This window comes from Halichondria panicea, chromosome 9 (genome assembly GCF_963675165.1).
Source record: "Halichondria panicea chromosome 9, odHalPani1.1, whole genome shotgun sequence".
NCBI classification, from domain to species: Eukaryota; Metazoa; Porifera; class Demospongiae; order Suberitida; family Halichondriidae; genus Halichondria; species Halichondria panicea.
In genome coordinates this window covers 2,898,501-2,909,254 of record NC_087385.1, presented here as the reverse complement: position 1 = coordinate 2,909,254, position 10,754 = coordinate 2,898,501, and the positions used below count along the sequence as shown (strand labels likewise).

Genomic DNA, 10,754 nt, shown 5'->3' with positions numbered 1-10,754 from the left:
GTATACGTGGGGCTCCCCCTTATAAAAACTAGTAGAGGCGTAGCCGCACGGAGGGTACGTACGTGACTGTCTGTCTGTGTGTCTGTTCCAGCTGTAACTGCTCAACGATTGCAATGCGACGAAAACTAACAGCTTCTAGCCACGTTCTCCAATACATATAACAATATGCATGTACACAAGTTTTTTCTTCTTGGATATTATATACACTTGAACTACAGATCCTGGAAGAATCAATTTTCTTCATTCTTGAGGTACGTCCTGGTAATTAAACAATAGATGCATGTAAATAAGTCTTTTCTTCTCAGTGATTTTATATAGATAAGCTAACTTTAGAAACTACTAATACTTTTTGAGCGAAAGCATAACATGGTGAGAGGCATTAGCAAGCGCACGCTTGCAACACTCGTTTTCTGATGTACATATTTCCCACCTACTACACTTTTGCTATGTAGTCTAGTGGGGTTTAACTGTCATAAATTGGCACCTCAGGGCTATAGCGCTACAAGGGAAAATATGGCTCATAAATTGGCACCTCAAGCATATGCAGTAAAAATAAATTAATGGTGTTTTCGAAGAATGAAAATGTCTTGCATGAGAAACAAATTGTCATAAATGAAAACATAGAGACAGAGGGTGTAGTCTGTTGACTAGTTCATCAAAAATTCTGCTGTGTGCTTGCAGAAGGAGCTGCTTTAAAGACACTCTGGGAGAGGGCTAGGGCTCAGGCTGAGCCTTGCTCACTAGCACTGGTACTGCACGCACTGCACTTTAATAGGCCTGTTTAGCTTCTGTATTTAAATAAAAAGAAGCCAGTTTAGTAAATAATATAGGAGTGGCTATTTTAAGCTTACCTTTGCTTGCCTACTAGCCTGGCATAGCTGAAGAGAGCTGGTCTAGACACCGTCTAGAGCAAGCTGTGTTGTTTCTTCTGGCTGGTTGCTGCGCAGTAAGTGGAGGGAGGGGCTTACTAATTGAACAGAGAGGTGGAGTGGCTCTGTACCTTTCGCTTTGAGGGAGGGGCTGGCTGCTCATATTCTGTCCAGGCTGCGCAAGGATTTGAGTGCGGACAGCAGCCCTGGTGTGAACGAGCTATCTTTTCCTAGTTGTCTTCTTGTTTGAATAGTGTTGCTATGTGGTAGTCATGCAGCTTGATGCATAGCAACCAGTCAGCCAATCAGATGGGACATAAATAATAGTTAGACACTGTTTAGGAAGTTTCTACGTGATTTAGAAGCCCAAAGGGCGTTCTGTAGAATCCCGAACGCAGTGAGGGTTCTACTAGCCCTGAGGGCTTCTAAATCACGTGGAAACTTCCTAAACAGTGTCTAAGCATTTTAGATCATAGCAACAACGCTCATACGCCTGACAACAATGGTTTGAACGCACAAACAAAATTAATGGATTCTGAGCCTCCTCCGGTGCCGAACGCTTTCTTGAGTTCGCCTATTACGGTTTCTAGAACTACTGAGACCCAGCCCACATCCTTCCCTGCTTCCTTCCAAACCAGCCACACCTCCAGCTCTGTCTTTGCAGCAATCAGCCCCACCTCCATATCTGCTGCAGCAACCAGCCCCACCTTCCTATCTGCTCTCTCTGACCTGCAAGACAAAGAGTTCGTAGACTATTTGCTCTCCTCCACAGCCGGCCAGTGAGAACGTATTTACTGCTCCAGTGGCAAAGAAAGCAAGAAAATTCGCTCCCCCAAAGTCAAGTAAAGAAGTAAAACAAGCAAGAAAGGAAACAATACCAAAGAAACACTCATTGTCATCAAGTATTGCTTATTATTATGTACTTTTATTATGGTTATTATCTTATTTTGATCAAATCTTTGCTACATGATTTTCTATTGAAGTACATGATTTTCTAAGTAAGTACATGATTTTCTAAATTGGATAGAACATTTCCTCTAACCAATCAGATTGCAGTATTTATGACAAACATGATCTAATATCAATTAGAAAATGCTTGTAGTAATACTGCAATCTGATAGGTCACTGAGAGGTCCATTATTTCACTTATGGACCTGAGGTCTTCTAAGTAGGTCTATTATACTGATTATGCCTACAGGCAAGATGATGTCAAGATTAACTTGTATGGAACATGGCAACATCACACAGTTTATGTTGAAGTCATAGTAACGATGATACAGTGCATCATTAAAAATTAATTTTTTTTAAAGTTTTGCGTTCTGCAGTGCCGCTTTGCAGCTTTTATCTCTCTCTTGCAGCTACAATAGCTAGTGCTCTAGTGCAGAGCTAACTACTATGACAATAGCAACTTTTTATTTGCAATGCGTGATTCTCAAGAAACAGAAACTGCCTTCATCAATGTGAGTTTTTTTATGTAGACTAGCCAGAGCAAAGCTTTAACGTTGCTTGAGGCTTGTAGAAACTCTTGGTTTCAGAGTCTTCTTTGTGTTAATATAGCTTAGCTTGCTTAGCACTATTCTAAACCAGTTATAGGCCTCGTCAACGGTCACTATGGAGTTTTGAGACCCTCAGGCCCTTAGTAGCACCCTCGCTACGCTCGAGATGCTACAGCCTCGGGCCTTCAGGTCTCAAAACCCCATAGAGACCTTGGACTCAGTCTATAACTATTATTTAGACACTAGTTGATAAGATCTACATGGGAAGTACATGGGAAGTACATGGGAAAAGTGCCTCAGAGCAGGTATACTATGGGACTTAGTATACCTGCAAATTTACTTAGTATACCTAGTATTCCGTTGTCAAGTAATTGTATTGTAGTCAAGCAGTTTGCGCATGCGCACTAGTATCTAAATGAGTTAGACACTGTCCATGTGATTTAGAAGCCCTCAGCCACTTTAGTACCCTCGCTACGCTCGGGATACTAAATCAGTGCCTTTGGGCTTCTAAATCCCATAGACACCTCCAAAACAGTGTTTAACTATGGTCGTACAGATTGCAGTAGATGATTGCGATCTATAGGTAATGCGTCATATCCTACGCGAGGATATTACTATCTTTTGGCAGTACCGGTCTAAGCGGATGTCACGTGCCCATTTATCTCTGTCATGCTAGAGGTTGGGGTCACGTGACTGCGGTTAGGTTTTGGGGGAGTACTGAGAGAGGGGCCCCTGCGATTAGCATTAAGCACGTAAGTGTTGGGGGCCCTCATTCAGCCCCAAGGAATAGAAATAGGTAGTGTACTCCCCAAAACTAGGAAAATACCTGGGTACGACACCGAAAAAGGGGGGGGGTTACAATGGCGGGTCCTGTTAGGGAACACATGTATATATATAGACTGCATACTGAGCATTGAGTAATAATCCCTGTTGAGGGGTAGCCATGTCGAGGCGCGGGTCCTATTAAGGGAACACATGTAGGCTGCATACTGAGCATTGAGTAATAATCCCCATTGAGGGGTATGCCATGTCAAGGCGCGGGTCCTGTTAAGGGAACACATGTAGGCTGCATACTGAGCATTGAGTAATAATCCCTGTTGAGGGGAAGCCATGTCGAGGCAGAATGTGGGTATGCGTATTTTAGGTTGCCGATATGGCTCAACACCCGGAGGTGGAATTATTTATCTACAATAAAATATATAGCTTACACACAAACCATCTATACATAAACCGTCATAACAAATAATGGAAGTCGTGTATATACAAAATATAAGTGCACGAAGTTGTGAAGAGTCGGCGAATGTGGGAAGAACATACCGGCAGTACGGACTGAGTCGACGGGGAGAATCGCATGGTATTCACGGGGAGAAGATTGTTGTACTGCTAGCATGCCATGGAGTGTGGGTGTAACGCTGGCAAGGCTGGGCTGTTTGTTTTGGAGACTAGCACCCAGACCAGTATAGTCTTGCACTGATGTGTATAGAGGGCCAGCAGTCGACGACGGTCATGATTGTGACTCTAATGGACAATTGAGGGGGTACACTGCATGGTTGCCCGGACGTTCAGCCAAAGCGTGGTCAGAATAACTATTAGTATTAGCAGCGGGTTCGTGCGACCGGTGGTGAAACCTGAGGGAAAGCACCCGAGATCCAGAGGATTGCCCTGTAGTGGGCTGAGAATAGTGCATGCTACAGTGCAAATCAGTAGAAAATTTTGACCCTTTGTGATCCAACTATATACTTGCGTCCTGGCAAGGATCGTGTGGTAATAATGCGGATTCTATTGTTGCGAATTGATCAACCCTCGTGATACTCGCAAAACATTTCCTATCTGCCACTGGCATACTGTTGATTATTGTTGCTGGCGGGATGTGGCCGTGAGTCCTAACTGAGACTGCTAAACACTTGTAGTAATAATAATAATAATCATAAGCTGTGTGACCAGAGCTACGCCTGAAACCGTCAGGTTGAATGTAGGTAGTGCGGCCTGGGTGGGCTCTGCGGAGATTCAGAAGAATGAGGTGCTTATAAGCGAGTCTGCCTGCAGGGTTAGTATGAGAGGCGGCGCTGCCGATGAACGCATGCGTTTTGAGTGGGAGAGCTATTATTGTTGCTGGCGGGGGTGTGGCCTGGGGTCGTGCTGATCTATGCGCAGGCCGAGGCGGGGCTCTGCGGAGATTCACGACAAGCAGTAATACAGGCAATGACTTTACTGACTGCGATGGTGCTAAGCAGGTATAACTACTGAGCACTGTGCTTCTGACTCTGCGCAATGAGCTGCCACGAGCGGGGCTGGCGGTCAGGTTGATTGGTTGATTGTAAGTGCATGTCTTCGCAGGGGACTGGGACTGGTGGGCAAAGAATGTTTGAGTTTACATGTACCGCGGTGCCGGCTGTAGAAAACACTTGCCGCAGAGCCGGTGCTTCGGATGGCGTGTGGGAGAGGGGCTGTGTGGGATTTCAACTGGGCGGTCAGGTTGACTGTAAGTGCGCCTCGGAGCGGGAGTTCATGCCTTCTGACGTGGGCAGGGGCATGAGTTTACATGTACCGCGGTCTGACTAGCGACCGAGATTGAAGAAATGAGTATGATGTGGGTCAAAGTATGATTCTGTGCTGTTAGCGGAGCCTTGAGTGGGCTCTGAGTTCTGCGCCCTGGGCGGGGCTCTCAACATCTGTGAGGGTTGAGTTTGCGGTGCCTGTAGAAAATACTTCATAGGGCACCTGTAAGCAGCGGCCTGTGGACCCCCCTAGCGGAGAACCTGTTGATGGCTGGTATGAAATGAAAAGGCGACTTCCAGTATGACTGTGAGAGAGGCCTTGGGCGGGGCTCTGCGGGTTAACAGACAAGTTTTAATTAATGTAACGTATGATTCTGTGCTGAGATTGGTCTACTGTAGAGGGGTCGGCAGTCTAACTAGTGCAGAGGCCAGGCTAGTATGAACATTGTTGTGACTGACTGGGCGAGCGGTCCGTGAAAGAGGCCCTGGGCGGGGCTCTGCGGATGGGTGCTGAGTAACAGTCTGGCGCTGGGTTTAATTAATGAATACAAAATATGACTAGGTGGGCAGGCCTGGCCCGCTTCTACTGCGCCCACTGAGATTGAAAAAGGCGGTGTGGGTGGGCAATTCCTGGGCGGGGCTATGTGGCCTGAATTCGAGAAACTGAGATAGAGAATACCCAGCTTAAAAGCAACTTTGGGCTGTGTGGCCGAGCTAAGCTTTAATTAACGCCAAGTATAATATTATGTGTAGCCTGAACGATAGTACGTATGGGCCTGAGCAACACAGATATTAAAAAACACATGGTGTGGGTAGCATGTAGACGGAAACAATATGGTGTAGACTGTGATAATCAGAAGGGTGTTGGGTTTTTGTCCAAAATACCCAGCCCAAGATCCAACGTGAGATTAGAACAAGGCACTGTAGAGTTCAGCGTCGGGGTAACTCAAGGTCGGGCCGGCGTGGTTGTCCAAGCTGTGTGTATAGGGCGAGCCCCGGGCGGGGCTTCCAACGGTGCATAGGCGAGCCATGGGGTTGGAAATGTTGTCTGACTCAATAGCCAGCGTGAGATTGAAGCTTATACGGTGGGTCTGGTAATCAACTCGGGGCACTGAAATCTAAGCTCAATACCAATCAAGGACGGCCTGAGCAACGTGGGTGGGTGGGGCTGTTGAAGTAGTGAATAGTGTGGGGGCGGGGTTGCCCAAGCTATGTGTATAGACAAACCGGCTTCCAACAGCGGACGAGCCATGCTGCAGCTGTGTCTTACCCGAATTTAGCACAGAAAACTGTTTGGTGAGGAGGTTGTCCAGGCTGTGTGTGGGCGAGCCCTGGGTGGGGCTTCCAACAGCTGTGTGGATGGGCTGCATCGCGTGGGTGGGAGTCTAACAGCCTGGGTGGGGCTGCTGTGTGGGTAGGCTGCATCCCTGTGCAGCTAGCAGCTGTGTCTTACCCAACTGTTTGGTGAGGGGGTTGCCCAGGTTGTGTGTGGGCGAGCCCACTGTGTGGGTAGGCTGCATCCCTGTGCAGCGTGGGTGGGTGGGGCTACGTTGAAGTGAGGTTGCCCAAGCTGTGTCTTACCCGAATTAGCACAGAAAAACTGTTTGGTGAGGGGGTTGCCCAGGTTGTGTGTGGGCGAGCCCTGGGCGGGGCTTCCAACAGCTGTGTGGGTGGGATGCATCCCTGTGCAGCGGGTGGGTGGGGCTACATTGAAGTGAGGTTGCCCAAGCTGTGCCAGCTGTGTCTTACCCGAATTAGTACAGAAAACCTGTTTGGTGAGGCGGTCGCCCAGGTTGTGTGGGCGGGGCTTCCAACAGCTGTGTGCATTCTACGTTGGGGTTGCCCTTTTCTTGCAGCTGTTTCTTACCCACAGAATACCTTTTTGGTGCCCAGGCTGTGTGTGGGCGAGCCCTGGGCGGGGCTTTTAACAGCTGTGTGGGTGGGCTGCATCCCGTGTGGGCAATCCCTGGGCAGGATTTCCAACAGCTGTGAGCTACACGTGTGTATACTGCGGCGGCTGTGTGTGTACATGTGTATGTGTGGGCAAGCCCTGGGCGGGGATTCCGTGTGGGTGGGCGAGCGGGGCTGAGCGTGAGGGTACCTGAGGGCTGCTTCCACAGCAGTGAGTGGCCTGTCGTCTGGGCTAGCGAGCAACTGCATCCTAAGGTTGAGCCGCTATGCTCGTGCTATAAAGCAGCTGTTGTGAGTGTAAGCCACTCACCTATTGTCTGTGGCAAGTCCTGGGTACAAAGGAGCGCTCTGTACCTGATGTAGCTTCCTTTATCTGCTCTTGAGAGAGCGCAGTGGGGCCAATCAAGGAGAGGGAGGGTTGGAGAAGAGGCTAAGCTTGAGACAGTCAGCCAGACTTAAGATTTGAGCAGCCAATTTGTACAGGGCTTGCTGACAGTAGCTGTACTTTAGCACGTGGAACCAGGATGCTACACAACCAAAAAGTCCTGATCTGTTCCGTGTCCGTGTACAAGTCCGTACAGTTGTGTGCAATTGAACTTGTACATTTCATCTCAGAGGAGGTCGGACATCACTTGAACTTTCACTAATTACGACCTTTTAATGACATTCCAGGCCAAATTGCTTTTTTTATGCTGACTTAGCACAAATAATGCTGACTCAGCAGTAAAATAACTGGATCTAAAACCATAATCCTGATCCTAGCTAGCTAGCTATGGCTGAACGTGACAGTGCCAAGAGAAAGCTATTTCAACAGTTTTCAACTCCTACTGCCAGTGTTGATGTAACACCCAAGGCAGCCAACATGAGAAGCGACCCCAGAGTCGAATTCCCCTCAGGAGCAACACTAGATCTAACCAGCTAGTCATGGTTGAACACAGAGCCAAGAGAAAGCTATTTCAACAGTTTTCAACTCCTAACTGCCAGTGTTGATGTAATATGTACAGTAACACCCAAGGCAGCCAAGGCCAAGCAGCATGAGAAGCGACCCCAGAGTCGAATTCCCCTCAGGAGCAACACTAGATCTATTAAACCAGCTGGTCATGGTTGAACACAGAGCTAGAGCTATTGATGAAACAAAGCAATGTCGACAGTTGTCCACTCCTACTGCCAGTGTTTATGTAATATGTACACCCGTACCCAGGGCGGCCAAGGCCAAGCAGCATGAGAAGCGACCCCAGAGTCGAATTCCGAGCAGCACTAACCAGCTAGCCATGGCTGAACATGTCGACAGAGCTAGAGCTAGTGGTGAAAGAAAGCGATGTCGACAGTTGTCCACTCCTACTGGAATAACACCCAAGCAGCAGGAGAAGCGACTCCGCAGTCGAAGACTTCCCCTCACAGTGAAAAACAGCACAAGCTCAGTTGCTCAACAATCCGGTGCCTCGTGTACACCCTCTCCGGCTACTGCATCGAAATGGAAATTAAAGGAAGATATAGCAATTGTAAAGTTTATTCTATTATCAACACCTAGCAATAGTTGGCCTGCAATGTCTGAGAATTTCTGGAAGTCAGCTGCTCTGTTTGTACACCAAAGAAGCCGAGAACCATTGCGAAGCAGTGAGTGAAATAAATACCGTTGCATGGATGTGTGTGTTAAAATACTTTAAAATAATGACTAAAATGTATATGACTAGGTTTGGCGTGTAGCTCTCGAGTGAGGAAGGTTCTCAGCAAACACTACACAGCACCGAGGGAAGCAGAAACAGCTACACGTTCTAAACACCCTAGTACAACACCCCTCATGACACTCCCTGCAAGAGTATCTTCAGAGCCACGTACAAGCTCTGAGTATCTCTTATGTACGTACTGAAGTATATCATGTACAGGCTGTGTGTACTATTATTTTATCCACGTAGGTTGATACTGGAGAATGCCAGGTTAATCTCGTAATGGTTGACAAGTTTCAGAACTTCAAACGGCAGGTTCTAAACCTTCCACCTGCAGACCAGCTGAAATTAATCAGTGAGCTGTTTTGTGAACTCGCTACCAGCTTCTATAAAGTTGCCGTGGATGGTAACTTTCTTGAGTTGACACTGCTTGCAATGAAGCACTTGGACTCAAGTGAACGTATTGTATCATCTTGCCAAAGGATTAGGTACACTCCGACCTAACTCTAACGAGTCACGCTTTCCAGTATCAAGGATGCCTTTTGGGTTACTTCAGTACATGACGACTTTTTTTACTTCTACAAATACAACTCATGTAAGTGGTGTACGTATAGACTTATTATTGTTCAATTTAAACCTATACACATGCAGGCTGTGTGTTAAGAAGGTTACGAGAAGTGGCTTGTTAGCATGTACTCTCTATTGGGACTAAGTTCTCAAAAATGCTATGTGGTCCAATGTGGAGTCAGGTCTCAACATCTCAAACTGGACAAGAAAACGTAGTTTTTTTGGATCCCATACAGGTACATGTATGACATCATGTGTGTAAATCTGTATGATTGATCTCATAGGCTCGAGTGAATGTACCTGCCCTAGGTGAGCGCACAATGAGAAGGCACATTGTGAATACCCAGTTCTCTAATTCTTGGAACATATTCGGTAAATTTGATTTTCTGAAGTTTCTTTATAATATTTTTCAGATGGCTACACTAGACCATGCTGTAGAGGTGCATCCTGAGGCTAAATGGTGGATCAAGGCTGACGGTTGTGATATCGTGAGTGGTTTGGAGGAGTCTGTACGGCTTGAATGGAACGGAGATGCTGTCCAGGAACTCTACCACATGTATCGTACACGTCGTTCTGCAATTGATATGCTTTGCACAAACCAGTCCATAGCTGATAGACGTCCAGCCCACAACCAATCAGGGTTGAAAGATTTCATGAGGCATTATATGATGACGAGTCTGGACTAACATACCCAGCATTGACAGGCCAGAGAAAACAGTCAGTCCAAGATGCAGAAAATCTTTTCTCTGAGGGTGTTGAACTGTTATGAGAAAAAATAAATATGAGTATGAAGAGAAGTACGTTAGAGTCATCAGGAATTGGAGGCGCTCTTGTGATGAGCGAGGTCTGTCATCTCTCCAGAGGTCAAAGTACAACTATGACCTCCTGAATCTCATTTTAGATGAGCTGATGCCTTGGCATACAGCCCAGTACGACTTCAGCTTGATGGAAGTTACAAGGTAACCTAAAGTTTACTGTTGATGTGAATTGAAGCAAAAATGATCTAGTGGCAATTTTTCCACACAGGAAAGTAACTGTCCTAGGATTCACCAGGGAGATTGTGTATGCCCTCACCACAGGAATCGAAAGTGTTGAATGGAAAAGACGAGAGTACGCCCAAACTGGAAGGCCAATGGAGAATCCCCGCTCAAGCACTACTGATGATGTTGAGTGCTGTTCTCAATCATGAGAGATTTGACAGGAAAGCACTTTACCTTACGGCAAGCGAGGTACACCTGGAGGAAGGTGTGCATCGAGTTTGACAAGAGGTCAGACTCAGCTCTGGGGTTTTATTACTTTTCTTCATCACATGACCGCTTTTATGAAGGAAGCAGACCGCACTTTGACGAGAAACCTTCAAAGAGGAAGAAACGTGTTCGAAGAAAAGAACAACCAGCTCACCTTATGTATGGAAGAGCAACACTCCCTGAATCTGGTGCTCGTTCAACTAGGATGACCTTCCATAATTTACCCATTCCAATGCCACCACCACTGGAAAGCACTCAACATCACCTATTTGAACACTCATACGCTCAATAAACTTCACTCCAACATTATACTTCTTATTGTGTTCAATTAAGCAATAATTTATATGAAAATCAAATTATAATTATATATACAACACAACAAGGGATTAAAAAGATTCATGAACGCATAATAAATATAGATAATAAAATACACATAACATAAAGTTCAATAACCAGTTATCTTGTACTTGCTTTTCGTTTAGCTAGGTTTGACCACTCA

The 10,754-nt window shown here is 46.4% G+C and overlaps 2 long non-coding RNA genes across 2 annotated transcripts; both read left to right on the top strand.

Annotated features, from left to right (window-relative positions):
• The first annotated feature begins 70 nt into the window (after window positions 1-70).
• On the top strand, window positions 71-1,871 carry LOC135341758 (uncharacterized). The gene is made up of 2 exons (XR_010396628.1): window positions 71-251; window positions 1,642-1,871. It is a non-coding gene; the product is annotated as an uncharacterized LOC135341758 (long non-coding RNA).
• A 5,588-nt stretch (window positions 1,872-7,459) lies between these two features.
• LOC135341757 (uncharacterized) lies at window positions 7,460-10,651 on the top strand. Its single transcript, XR_010396627.1, has 6 exons — window positions 7,460-8,391; window positions 8,469-8,633; window positions 8,691-9,036; window positions 9,093-9,244; window positions 9,293-9,967; window positions 10,035-10,651. It is a non-coding gene; the product is annotated as an uncharacterized LOC135341757 (long non-coding RNA).
• The last annotated feature ends 103 nt before the right edge of the window (window positions 10,652-10,754 follow it).